Source organism: Neolamprologus multifasciatus, chromosome 8 (genome assembly GCF_963576455.1).
Source record: "Neolamprologus multifasciatus chromosome 8, fNeoMul1.2, whole genome shotgun sequence".
Taxonomy (NCBI): domain Eukaryota; kingdom Metazoa; phylum Chordata; class Actinopteri; order Cichliformes; family Cichlidae; genus Neolamprologus; species Neolamprologus multifasciatus.
In genome coordinates this window covers 20,318,313-20,333,433 of record NC_140446.1, presented here as the reverse complement: position 1 = coordinate 20,333,433, position 15,121 = coordinate 20,318,313, and positions in this window count along the sequence as shown.

Here is a 15,121-nt window from a genome sequence, read left to right as displayed (position 1 = left end):
AAATTAATTTTTTAAAAAGGAGCTTTTCCAGGAGCCTGCAGACTTTAACTTCATTTTTCTGACTTTAAGACTCACATATTTCTATTTGAGTGTTTTTAAAGTCCCGAATACTTCTTCCACTTCTTTAGCAGCAGCCTCCTCGATCTCTGTAAAAGCACCAGACAGAAGATTTATAGTAAAACCATGCAAACCATGCATAAAACATGAGAACAGTGGAGGAAGAACAGACACCAAAGATCCCCTAAAAGACACGACGGCACGAGAACAACACAAAGTCCAAGTTCTTTAAAGCTGCAGTGAGTCAGAGACTGTGACATCTATTCCCTGCATACATCTAATAGCAGATTTTCACAGACTGACGATTTGGTTGAAATTGCATTTTGTAAACAGGGAGTCCATGTAGTGGGTAATGCATAAAGGCAAGAAAAGAACTTGAACAATAGCTCAAGTTTACAGCTTTCGATTTTTCGTAGTCCGATTATTAGAACGAAGAGGCTGGTGGGAATGCCATTCTTTCTGATGGCAGCTGGTTAGAAGTCGCCAACGTAGCAGACAGACTTGATGATTGTGTAAAAATGGCGACTAGTTTTTCTTAAGGGGAAATTTATTGTCTGCATCAAATGACAAGAGAACTCAATCAATAGTTCTTCAGATTTAATTGAACCTTCATGGTAGCATCATGTGAAAGATGGGCTTTGGCACTTTGTGCATTTTGGTGACGGCCATGTTGTTTTGCATTTTTTTGAGTCAGAACAGACCAAATTTGGACGGGAGAGGTGCAAAATTTTCAGTTATCTCTAGCATCTATAAATGCTATGAGATATACACAGATACGTGTTAATTAGTGCAAAAAGTAATAATGGAACATCAGAATTTGAGTTGCTAAGACTAGGGCTCAGTTTGTTGGATGGTCTGAAACACACAACAGGCCGTATTTGAAAGATAATTCCATTTAAAAATACTCTAAAAGTCTCTAATGGCACAGAGATGTGCTCTAGCGGTGTGCATCGACACCTATCAACAGAATCCATGGTTGTAAACATGCTCTGTTCAGCTGTAAAGCTGCGCTTTTTAACATGGGAGTTTCCCTCGCTTCTGGAGCTAGCCTCAAGTGGCCAGTCCAAGAACTGCAGTTTCTAGACCTTTAATGCTGGCTTGATTTTCAGTTCTGGATGCTATACCATGAATAGAATGGAGATTTTCTCAGGGTAATGGATTTTAATAGTAAATTTTATGGTAATTGAGCCAATATCTGTCGAAACAGAGCAGAAAAACAGACAAACCAGAAATACTATGTCTGGAGTCCATGCAGTACTAAATCTTTTTCCTCATATGTAATACGCAGCATATCTACATACGTTCCCCATTTATCATGACTTACTGATCTGAATTTGGAAGATGCTAAATGTCTGGTATGAAGTTGTGTGACTTGGAGCGAGTGTGTCTTTTCAGATTATATGAATGAATATTTGCACGTGTGTGTGTGTGTGTTTTGGGGTTTTAATATCAAGTCAAAGGGCATCACTCAGTTCAAACTTTTTATCCTCTAGGACAAAACTCCGGCCTGATATACAACCACTGTCAATTTAATGTTACCCAGAGAGATTTTTCATCCATTCGTCATTTTAACTGTGGAAAGACCTGGAGCCGTACTTCAGCTACATCAAAGCCAGTGCTGCTGTCCCAGTCCATCACAAACGTCCTCACAATATCTACTGCTTAGGTAGTTCCCCTCAGACAAACCCTGACAGAAATATTGCGCCCTAGATTTGACCCCAACGCTTTCGAATTAAGAAAGAGCCCCTTTTATTTTTTATTTTTTTTGTTCCTCAAATATGTGAGAAACACATTTCTTCAATTATTGCCGAGTGATATATGAAACAGAAGCTTTCTTTTCTGTGCCGCATGTGTTCCACTGAACAATGAAATCATTATATTGTGGAGTAACATGGCACTGAGCAGGACACAGTTTCATGCGTTATGACAATAATGCTATTTATTATTGTTTAATGATTTCAGTGTTGCTTTGATTAGGTGCTGATTTTTTAGCATGTGGAACCAATGTCCTATATAAAGAATCATCTGTACTGAGTTGAAACGCAGATAAACTCCTTCTGTATTATTTACAATGGAAAACAACTTTTCACTGATTTCCTTGGAATAAAAATCAAAAAGACTGGGAATCTGGAACATTTTGGGGATGAGTCATTTGTATTTTTTTTTTTTTTTTTTGCTCAAAAGCAGAATGATCAAACTGAAATTCACGTCCTCTAATTTACTGGTGCCATGGTTAGAAATCTTCAACCTAGAATCTTATTGTAACAATTCAAAACAAAACATGAATCCCACATAAGGTTTTCGATGCCTGTCTACTGTTTATGTTCATTGCGTGGTGCGTTCAAGCGTTGCACTTTCATTCTTCTCCGTTTTGTCATCGTTACGATCTGTTTTAAGGATTTAATATGAGGAAAAACAGAAACATTCATGTTCTGAGTTTTTAGGGGCCTCGTTGTTCTGCCCCTTAACAAGAGATAAGTTTTGTCTGCGCTGTGCTTATCCAAGCGTGTCTCTGCAAAGGACGTTGAGTAGAGTCATTAGGTTTCCTCTGTTTTTTGCTTATGAGTCACATCCATTAAAAATCAATTCCATCCACTGAGAAGCAGCTTCATCCATCAGAAACCAATTAATTTATCAGAAACATTACACTTTTGGATCTACATTGTTTTAAGTTATCTGCCCAGTTTCCAGTGACTGACTGAAAAGTTGCCAAGCATTGGATGTGTTTGCATAAAAGGGTCTAAAACACCAAAGTGCTTGTTGGCATTTTTGGAAATATGCTCACATAGTTCAGGTTTTGCCATGTGACCCTTGAACTCATCTGCCATTTTGAATATATGATGCTCAGGGTTTTAATAGTTTTGCAATTTTCATTAGTTTTTATTTTTATTTAGTTTTGACTTCATATTTTCAATTTTATATCAGTTTTAATTAGTTTTTACCAATTGTTTGCTAGTTTAGTTTAGTTTTTATTTTTTTTTGAAAATCCTTAGTTTCAGTTTAGTTTTGATTAGTTTCAGTTATAGTTTTAGTTGTGTTTGCAATAATTAAGTGTAACAAAATCCCAGTTTCATCATATCAGTCATTCTCTTCTGCTCATCTTTGGGTATGTTGCTCTTCCAGCTACCATACCCTGCACCCTGCACCGGTCGCCTGTCTGTCGCAGGGCTAACACGCAGAGACAGACAACTCACATTCCCACCTATGGATTCTTTAAATAAATAAATAAATAAATAAAAGGCAGATGATTGATGAACGCAACCATTGATACCAGGCAACTATAAAATGTATATCTTGGCCCCAATGAGACTATTAACTCTTGCAGCACCGGGTGTTCGTAATTTTGGTTCAAGTGAATTGATAAACTTTTTGAAGGCAATTGACTCACACAGTTGTGTAGATATCCCAGTCCTGTTGTCTCGGGATGCATCACGCTGCCTTGCCTGAGGTTAGCTTCTGTTTTCTGGGGATGAGGGTTGAGTGTGCTCCCTTACCTTCTCAAGGTAAGCTAGGTTAGCCTTCTTGTGTGAGCTTTTCAAGTGCACTTTAAGGTTTGTGGGATTTTTTTCCCTTTAGAAATGTCCCTCATAATTTGTCTGTTTCCACTACAAGACACTTGCTTTATCCAAAACACAGTCATATTCAAAGTAATCCCAAATTGGACTCTTTCTCCCGACTTTTCCTGACATGATTCTGCGCGTGGACGGAGCAGCGACACAGACGACTCGACTAACGTACTTGCCACCTGCTGGCATAATTAGACAGCAAGAAAAAAATCTGGAAACTAAACTTCATTTTCACCCTTGACTCTTGTATGACACGCACACATCAATGAAAACTAAACACATTTTTGCTATAAATTCAGTTAATTTTAGTTAGTTTTGTGAACACTCATTACAGTTTTAGTTAGTTTTCCTTTTTTTGTTTTTATTTTTATTTCCGTTAACGAAGATGTTTTTTCACTTCTAGTTTTTGTTATTTCGTTAGTTTTCGTTAACGATAATAACCTTGACGATGCTGTGGGGTCAAGTAAGGCCACAGGAAGACAGGTTGGTCAGTGATCCCTCTGGCAACCACCTGTTGCTCGGGCAAAATGTGTATTACTTGACTAGTTGATGAAAGGTTATTGGAGGTTTATGGCAATTGCAATGAGAAACTGGTTGCAGAGAGGTATACGGTGTTGCACTGAAAACCTCGCCTTTGCTTTGGCCGTTAGCACTTTGCCGAGGTCGCTTGCATGGAAATGCCGACATGTCTGTAAACATCCAATATGCTGGACAAGTCTTGAGCAATATCCAGGTGACATCCCGTGAGAACTCTAAAACACCGACTTTTCTTTATGCAGACTTTAAGTCATGTTTTGCTATATTACTTTATCTGCCTGCAAGACCAAGACATGCCACTCTAATCCCAAATCCTATTGGATGTCATTTAGGGCTTCTTTAAACCAAACTCTACCATTAGAGGGAAAAAGGCTCCGCCTCATCTGTCTCTTCTAGTCCTGTCTCTCCTTTGGATGCTAGTAACATCACATATGGAAGACATCAGGCTGTTACAGAGCAGCTCTCCTCACCAAACACTAATAACAGTGTGGCTATGGGTTTAATAAAAAGGAATGGAACGAATTATGGCCCCATCCTAGTCAGAGCCATCATGTACTGCAGCGCATTAGTGTGGCCTCAGCAGCCAGACCAGACCAGAAGAGACGGGGAGGGGAGATGGGTTGGCGTGGGTGGGCGTGGGGGGGGGGCTGACTAGGAACAACCAGACTTTCCCAGCAATAACTAGTCAGACTCTTGGGGTTCAGTGCTGTGGTATTGAGAGGGGGAACACACAGAGAGATATAGGGAGAAGTCTGTGGGCAGCTAAAACACGGCCTCTGCCAGAGGTAATGGGACATCAAGAGGAGTTTGACAAAGGTTAAACTGAGTCTTCCAAATGAAATTATGAAAAAAAAAAATCACGCCCATCTAGAAAAGTGAAAACATAGGAATGCCATGGGAATGGGAGCTAAGAACTTGCTAAGTTCTTAGCTAAGAGCTTAAGAATGAGAGGAAAAACAAGCGATCCAGAGCTAAGGGAATGTAAAAGTGAAGAGAACTCATGCTGCAGACAGGTGATAGACCCCGTCAGTGACCCTCATAACAATTTGGTTTGCAAGAAAAAAATATCCAAATGGAACATCTTCTGCTTCTTGGCCATTGTTACCCTGCAAGCTTTGCTTAGTTTCCTCTTAAACACACAGAAGTCTGGCACATCCCACAGGTGCCTCAATCTAACATGAGTGAATTGACATGTGGGGAATTTTTGTTTTCTGGCAGGGTACATTATCCTGCTGAAAGAGACCACAGCCAGCAGGGAGTAATGTTTCCATGAAAGAATGCTTAAGTCGGTGGCATGTGTCAATGTAACATTCTCATGGACCCAAGGTTGCCCAGCAGAACATTGCTGAAAGAGCACACTGCCTCTACTGGCATACCTGCTTTGCATAGTGCATCTTGGTGCCACACAGGTGCGTAATTTCCAGGGGGGTTAGGGGGGTTATAAACCCCCCAATAGTCAGACCCAACCAATATAACCCCGCCAATAAATTTATGAATTATCTTGCATAAATAGGCTGTTGATTTTCTTTACTCATTTCAGGTATTACCAGCAAAATACAGTGGAACCGTGACTTATGAAATGAATTCGTTCCAGAGGGTCTTTTGTAAGTCAAAATTTTCGTAAGTCAAGGCAACTTTTTCCATCGCCTTTTGAGTGAGGCGATGCTAGCTGAAGACGAAGTTCTTGGTGGAGGGAGAGGTGGCGGAGGTGGCTGAAGAAAGCATACGAGCATCACTCGAATCACTTGCAGAAAGTTTTTTCAGCCCCATTATGAATGAACGATAGGCAAATTGCTAACTGCAACAACAATACGTCTTTCACGTGGAACAGCGAAACGCAAGTACGAAAGCCAAGGGGTTATCACATGATTCGGAAGGCATTCTGGGCATTCCGGGCTCAGCCAATCAGAGCCAGCGGATTTCGTTACATGGGCATTTTGCCGTACCACAAGCAGAAATATTGCCGTTAAGTGTCTTCGTAACTTGAATCTTTCGTTAAATTCGTAAGCTGGGGTTCCACTGTAGTTGCATGTTTAATCATCTGGGAATTTACCAAGATTTATTTATTTATTTAGACAGAGATCTTGACCCCCCTCCATGTTCAGCACAAACTAACGCTGATGGTGCCACATGTTCCCCAGGTAAGCAATTTGCATGGACCCAACCATCCATGTGATGAAAAATGTATTCTCTGTATTCATACACGTCTCTATTAGAACCAGCATTAACTTTTTTAGCAAGTTAAGCTACACAGCGATCCTTCACTCTCAATGTGCATCAGTGAACCTTGGCCACCCATGACGCTGGTTTACCACTGTTCCTTCCTTGAGCAATGTTTGATAGATACTGACCAGTGCAGATGGGGAACACCCTCACAAGAACTGCAGTTTTGGAGATGCTCTCCCCCATCTAGGCATCACAGTTTGACTCTTGTCAAATCTCAAATCCCTACGTTTGCACATTAATCCTGCTTCTCACATCAACTTTGAGAACAAAATGTTGCTCCCTGATATATCCCACCCACTAACCGGTGCCATGATGATGAGATGATCAGTGATATTCACTTCACCTGTCAGTTGTCAGAATGTCTGATCGGTGTACACATCCATGTTTACCTTTTAGAATTCTCCTTCATTGAATTTGTTGGCTTGCTTGTTGAATTGATTGGTGCAATAATGTTACCAAATGTTGAACAGAAAAGCTACTTAAACACCATGCTGGCCTGATGTGTCGAGTGCTCAGCACGCTGTGTGCTGAATACAAATAAAATAAAGGCTTGCTTGCAGAGCTTTGATTTATTTCTCCGTGCTCCACAGAGTATCGGTAATATAATCTGTACTGAATTTAACCAAGATCCACTGAATGTGTGTAAATGAGGTACTTTCAAAATTCTTCTTATGACTTTAATTTGATTCAATTCATAATAATAATAACTTTGAAAACACGGTTACAAAGTGCTTAACAGTTTGAATTAACCCACACATCAAATGTAAGTGTAGATGTGTAAACATACAAACACGCAGTCAAACATACGCTCTTAGATTAAATCCTGCATACACCCTTCCATACACACATTAGGAGAACAAGAGCCAAAAATAATGGGCGGAAAGCTTAAGGAAAAGCTAACCAATAAAAACGAGTTTTCAGCAGTCGGTTAAAACAAACCACAGATTCAGCCGATCTGATAGACTGAGGAAGGCTGTTACAAAGCAACAGATTTAAAATAAAGAGTGTGGGAAACAGTTAAAACACCCTGCTCTGGAATGAGCAGCGGCTCTGCTTTATGAGCAGGAGCCTGGTCATGTAGGGATTTATATGTAATTAATAGAAAAAACGGCAGTACTCCATCCAGGTGCATCCACAGAAAGAGACAGAAACACACATCCACGTTTTAGAAGAAGTGATACAAGTGCTCACACCTCTGACACAGTTTCCGTTTTATTAAATTGTTAGCCTGCTGCCCCCACAGATGATCTGACCTCTTCCTTGCTCCTTGCGTGTCCCCGTCTCATCTGCGAGTGGACTATGGAAAATGCATGGAGAGCATTTTTGAGTGCTTGCACCGCTTGTTTGGGAAAGAAAATATTACTCTTTGACATGTGAATATAAATTCTATATATGGCACCGTGGAGCAGATATAATGAGGGAAACACACAATAGTCACAAAATTTATGTATTTGTTTATTTATTGCTGGTGAAGCTTTCCACATGCGGATTCTTATTTGTCAAGATCATGGAGACATTCTGGCTCCCAGCTTACGTCTTTATTTTGCAGATTTTCACAGAAATCCCAGCAATGACCCTTTGGCTTGTGTATATTTCTTTATGTAGTGGTCTCTGATTAAAGAGCTATTAAAAGTGATATATTGCACTAATCAACATAACATAACAGATATTAACGTATAGTAGCTTCGCCGTGATTAATGTTGCCCTTAAATAGAGCAGATGAAGACGAGCAGAGCAGCTGGGAGCGAGAGTGGCTGCTTTTACTTCATGGGTGGGCAGATCTGGTCCTAACCCTTGTCTCTGTATGCAGTGACATGTCTGTCTTTAGCTCGGCTGCCGCTGGAGGAGGTGACAGGTTAGTTTAGACCTACAGCACAGAGGGAATCCTAATGGCTCCATCATGATGTGAAGGCAGCAAACTTATGTTTAGTCAGTGGCAGTCAGGGCTTCATGTCACTCAAGACTTAAATTCAGCAATTTTGCCACCATCTCCTTCTCTGTTTAACTGGGTTTTGCCACTCGATACTGCCTTCTATACCAGCTCACAGTCATGTCTGTGTTTAAAACCAGCCTGCTTTATTGAACCTACATACAAGTCTGTTATATTTGGATCAGGAGACACCGGCTCGCCTGATTTGTTCTCCCCACCTAAGTTGTTTTCCTCTTCACTGTCAGTGACGTTATACTTTGGACCACCAGAGTTGGACTTCTGGTATTCCACTCAGGCCTTTGGTTACCTACATTATATGTAAGAATAATTTGATGTAGAAGGACTTTCCCTGAAAGAACTCACTGCTAATCAATCCTGTCAGCTCAACTGGTTAACCCAAATGCTACTGCATACTGTACGATTTCAAAGAATAGCAGGAATGGTCATGGACTGTTCAGTAAATACAAATTTACTCACATTATTGACCCGAAAGCTTGTCCATCTAACAAATTCTCTGCTAAAATTCTCTGATACTAACAACACAGTCTCTGTGTAATTGATTTCCTTTAGGCCTTATGACCACTCCAGTGACTCTGACTATTAAACCCCAGAGAGCTACAGTCTGAAGGGTGGATGCTGCAAATGCAAAGGCATGTCAGGCTGACCAAAGATACATCTGCGTTGTAAAAAGATATATTAACTCAGCCGCGCATGTGTGCACAGGAACTCTGCATGCACACGCATACACACAGACGTAAAATCACATTCATCTTCTCACCGTCCTTGTAATCGTGGCTACGTCAATAGCATATTAGACCTTTTCCTTTAGCTGCTTATTGAGCAAGCCTGCAGCAAATGTTCATGTGTTGGTTATAATGTGATCTATTACCTGTGCCCTAGTGTCAGGCTCTAAGATCAGGGCGGTAGGACTGGGATGTGTCGCTATGGGCTGGGGGTTGGGAGGATTATGGTTTGCCTATAGATCTCTGGGAATGTGAAGAGCCACTGTCTCAGATGGACACTTTATAGCATATGGGGCATGTTGTTGTGGCCTGGATAGGATGTATGGGTTAGCTTTTAATCAGTATAGATTTCTAAAGGCTGATAATAAAAATGAGGGTTTTCTATTTAACATTATATTTTAAAGTGGCCATTAGAATGTCGCTGCACGACCAAATAACCCTTTGTTTGTGCAGCACTGGACTATACTCATTTGTATATCCAGCAAAGGAAATTGTTTGAAATGCAACCACAGTTTGCCATTCTAGGAGTAATTAAGCTGCACTATAGGGCCAGATTTAGCCAGAACGGAGGTTGGGAGCCAAAGGTGTTAACACCTGAAGTGCTAAAACACAGGAACACAAAATATTGCAGAGGGCCAAAATCAGCAGACAAACCAATCTCAAACCTCTATCCAGCCCTTAAAAGAAAAAAAAAAACAAACAAACAAGCCAACTGATAATGTCCCATTCACACAAGCACTTTTCTGTGTCTAAATATTTTCTGGGTAAGATTCACACAGTGAACCGAGCGTATGGGGACCAGCCTTGCTCTACCTCCTGAGCTACACAAACCAACTAACCAGCTAGTGCCTCCATACTGTAGTGGTTAACATATTTCCCTAACAAGGGGGAAAAAACTGGGTTAATCACCCGAGGAGACACAAATCCTTTGGGGCTGCATTACAAAGGGTACCTGGTTAAAAAAAGAGCTGCTATCAAATATATGCCCTATCTGCTGTGGTGACCACATGAGCAGCTAAAAGTAGCTTACTATTAAAATGAATATATATATAAAAAAGGTTTTACTACAATTAGCTGGATTGTTTTTAACAATAGTCCTTCTCTCTGTAAGTTCTTTGTTTCACATCCCCAAGATGCTTTAATGGACTGAGATCTGGTCAATATGGAGGACATTTGACTGTCATTTTCAAGAAAGCAGCTTTGTGATGTGACAAATGTGATGTGCTGAAATCATCATCATCAGAAGATGGATAAACTGTGGTCATAAAAGGACCGACATGGTCAGCTCAGGTAGGCTGTAGTGTACTAGGTGACTCTAAGCATGCCAGAAAATACCCTCAGATACCAATGCATGCAAGACAGGCTGAATCCAGGGCTTCATACTGTTTACACCAACTTTTCACCGTGCCAATGAAATGTCTCAGCAGAAATGAAGACTCAGAGGAGGCAACATTTTTCCAATCTTCTGATCGTCTTCGGAGAATGTGCAAACAGTAGCATCGGTTCCCTTTTCTTAGCTAGCAGAGTGGCACCCTGTTTCAGTGTATGTGATGTGTTGCACATTTAGACTCGTCTTCAAAGTCTTGCGCACACTTTAGTTGTAACAGGTGATTATTCAAATTGTTTCCCATTAGCTCAAAGCAGTCTGGTCCATCTCTTCTAACCTCTGACATCAACAAGGCATTTTTGCCCAGAGAACTGCAGCTCAGTGAATATTTATAAGCCCATTCTTTGTAAACCCTAGAGATGTGTAGGTCACCAATTTTTCAAATACTAACCTTTCTTCTGATGCTCAGTCTGAACTTCAGCAGGTTGTCGAGATGCACGAGCTGCTGCCATACGACTGGCTGATTACATGTTTGTGCAACCAAAGCAGCAGATGAGTGTTTGATTCAGATTCATGACATTTTACTGGAACTGGCTGGAATTCATCTAGAGAGAGCTCACGTGACAGCCCCTTGTGAACGATGAGTCAATGAAGCTAAATGACTGAAATAATAATTTATTTTTTAATTATTTAATTTTGCAAATATTAGTATTGGTTCAGTGTAGAGTCTTTAAAAAGCTGATTTTGGCCATGAAATGTGGGCATTCAGCGTGATTGCTGAGTGCTGATTGCTGATGTATGACAGGACATTCTCCGTTGATTACAATTATTTCCCTAAGGGATTACTTCAACACACATTAGGAGTGCGAAGTCAAAACGGGTGAATGCTGTAAAATGTCATTAATACTTGCAAAACAATATTTTATATTTGTATAAAAATATTTTGCCACCAGAGAAACCGAATACTGTACTTACTAAACCTTTCTTCACAGTGCGCTGAGCTGTTTGATGTCAAAGTAATTTCCCACATATATATATAAAGAATTATGATTCCACTGTAATGTTTGTCTTTCCTTTCTCATGCACTGCTTGCAGTCATTACTACCAAAAGTAATGGACGTGTAATTTTTCTTTCTGTTAATTTCTGGTTTGTGTTATCCGCCCCCTAACCATCATGATGTCAGTCTGATGTCTGAGTTTCTGCCTCAAAGTGACAGCAATGGCTGAGCAGCAGCGTATGGCCGCTTTGGTCGGAAAACAACGTGATGTTTCAAAGCGGATGAATGAGTAATTACGACTATATTGTCAGTGCACCGATATCATATAATTTTTTGCGATGATTTAAATTGCGAACGATAACCACATCTGTTCGCAGTTAATGATGGCGAGGTTCTATCTCAGCTTCTATGTTGGAGAAAGAAAATAGAAACATGGAAAATGTGCGCGGCCAAAGATTTCTACTTTTTATGGCATCGCTCGTCTCATTTCTCTCGCTGGAGCTGAACGGTTCGCTCCCACTTTCTCCACGTCTGGTCACCCTCATCTCATCTTTTTGCTACCTCCTTTTCTCCACCACCAATTACTCCCCTGTGCTGTCTGAATGTGCAACAATCTCTCTCTTTATCGCTGTATCTCTTCACCCCCTCTGCAAACTAATGTCCCTAAATCCCAAGCCGGTCGGCCTCTGTGTTCAGCTTTTTTTGAGTGTGTGACATGCTCCTTATTGAACAGTGACCCATAAATCTCTGACCTCCTTGCAGCCTCTGAGTAAAGCACTCTGATATTAAATAATGAGACTCAGGGAGGTGATCTGGTCCTCTGTCAGGCCCCCCAGGGATGAGATGTGATATTGTTCCCATATCTGCCTCCAAAGTGGGAATTAACTATAGTCTGGATCCCAGCAGCACACAAGAAGAACACTGTCTCCAATTTGTTTGAGTAACCACTGTAGATAATAAAGCACGATGATCTTTTCTCATGCTGAGTTGTAATATTTGCTTAGACTGAACTACTCTGTGAGAAAACAGTGAGTCAGCATATTCTTAATCTATAGCGATAAATTGGTTTTCTTCTTAATCTGTTGTGTGGCCTCTGATGAAAACAAGAGAAATATACCTGAAGAAGAATATAATGTCCTAAAGAATTTGCTGGCTAACTTCTAGGGCTTCTGGTGTAGTCAGATAGTTATTAATGTATTTTTGTTTCGTTTTGTTTTTAGACTTTTTCAAAATGCAGATAAATTAAATAAAAATGCAAAGTAAACATTTTGCTTCAAGTAAATTGAATTAAATTAGATTTAACACCCATAGGTTAAAAAAAAATAAATGTTTGCCAGATGATAGCTGCTAATCCTTCTTTTTTTAAAAAACAAAAACAAAAAAAATCTTGATTAATTGCAACTAAATCTGTTGAAATATTATTGGCCAACACAACTCATTAAGCAAACTCCATAAAAAGCAAAAAGTCCAGGAAGCAAAAAAAATCTTTACCTAGACTACTATTTAAATTCAGTTTTCAGATACTTTGACTTTCAGATACTGGGAACTTCAGTAGATGCTGCCATGTTTTTGGTGAAAAGCTAACAGCCTTTTGGGAATCACCTTGTTTGTGCAAAAATATTATTTTATGTTTGTTAAACTGTGTTACTTTTGGCACTTTGTGTACATTCCACTGAAGAAGAGAGAACAAATTATTTGTTTTTATGACAAACTGCCTACAAGAAAGTCCCTAAAACTACAATTTAAAATTGTTTCTTTGCCAGCTTTTCTGTTATATGGAGACATGAAACTAAATGAATTTTTCATAGTTAAGATGTAGTGTCACAACCAGATTACTCCCTTGACAATAGATACAAGATAAGGTCAGGATTAGACTGAAAATGAGAAAAATATTTATATAACTGAATATAACTGAAGAATTATAAGAAAGTGTGGATCCCTGGAAGCATATATAAAGAAAGGTGAAATGAAAGGTGGATCAAAACTTTTGTACATTATTGTGTTTTTAACTCTTAACTATTCAACTGAAGACTGACAAATTGTCAGCTACAAAGAGAGCTTTTTATGAGAACAGGGCTCAAAGAGTTGACATACTTTTCACAAGCATGTTTTCTGCAAGCCATTTATCGTCAGTTGAATTCAATTAGCTAACAAGCTAGCTAGCATCAATGTTAATCATCTCCTCAGAACTTTCCTGCCTAATACTTTCATAACCAGTTATTAAAAACAACAAAAACAAACCTTCAACACCCTTAAAGATTTAATAACAGTCCATGATTCATGATATCATGTTTAAATTTTATTGTTATTGTTACTGTTTAGCTAGGATGCTATTTGAAAATGCTAGCGTGTTAGTCACAGAGCTTTGTTAGTAACTTGGTAAAGATACAGAAACTCAAGGATAAAAAGTGGAATGAAAAAAAAAGAAAACACAAAAGTAGTCAAAAAATGTAAAATAAAACCAATTTAATTATTTTACTGGTGACATAACAAAAATGCTTTATTTTATAGGCTAATCCCATTTACTTACCTTATTTGGTTATCACTAATAATTATTGATGAACTCAGCATAGGCTATGTTTTGCTTGTGTTATTGTTATTGTGTTATTTTCTTTTTCTCTTTATCACTTTAGTGGGTTTTTTTTTTTAAAGTATTTTACACTTAAAATTCAAACAAACAATTCAGTGAATCAGTTTTTGGATGGCTAAGTTAAAAGACACGAATAAAATAAATATTGTTAGTAAATATATTAATAATCAGTTTTTATTAGACCATGTGTTTCTATTTTTCCACTCTGCATTGTCCCCCAAGCTGCTGAAAGCTGATCACATCCCTAAAGACTTGCTCCATCTTCTCTGTTAGGGTGATAGGAAACTCCATCTGACCTAAGAGAGCTTAAGAGACACTGAGACAGTGTACAAGAGGTGACTTGACTCCCAAGACATCTGTTACTTTGAATGGCATCTAATTTACCTTTTGGTGCAGAGGGAAAATAAAGAAAGGGAGGTTTGTGGGAGGGAAGCATAGAAGTAAGCCTGGAAATGGAAGGTCTGTATGCATGCCTCTGTGTTAGAGTCCTATTCTGCTGCATACATGGCAAAACCCTGTGACCTTTTTCATTTGTATAAATGTAGATTATACCACTCTCTGTCTCTGACTAAAAAGTGTCCAATAAGAAATAATTAAATTTACTGCTGCATAGAAAGGTATAAATAAAAAAGAGGTTATCTCAGTGTGCCTCTGCAGTTTTCCCAACACTTAGTGGAAACAGGAAATTGAGATTTAGGCATCAGAGGCTTGGATGACTTTTTCACTGTTCAGCAGTGTGTAGATCAACATGATCAGTGCTCGCTGAGATGTAAACTCAAGTGAGACTGTCTGAGCGCAGGCTGAGCAAAGGATCTAGAAACAGCTGTTTAACAGCAGGTCGCTCAGGCAGGGTTACACCATCATAACAGGCTAAAAAGACTGACAGAGTAACTCTTTACACCGTACTTAGTTCCTATAGGAAAGAAGAAAAGCAAGCACAGGATGTGAATGGGTGGAGAAGTTTTTTAGTGTAATTAAAATGATAAAAGTCTTTTATTTAGCCGTAATGGTCATTTTCATTTTCCTTTGTTATCAATTCGTTTGTTTTTGTTGTTTGTTTGTTTTTTTTGGTAAATTTCACTGTGCATTTTTCTTTTAATGGGAAAGAATTAACTTACTAATGCTATAATTTTTATTTTCATATAAG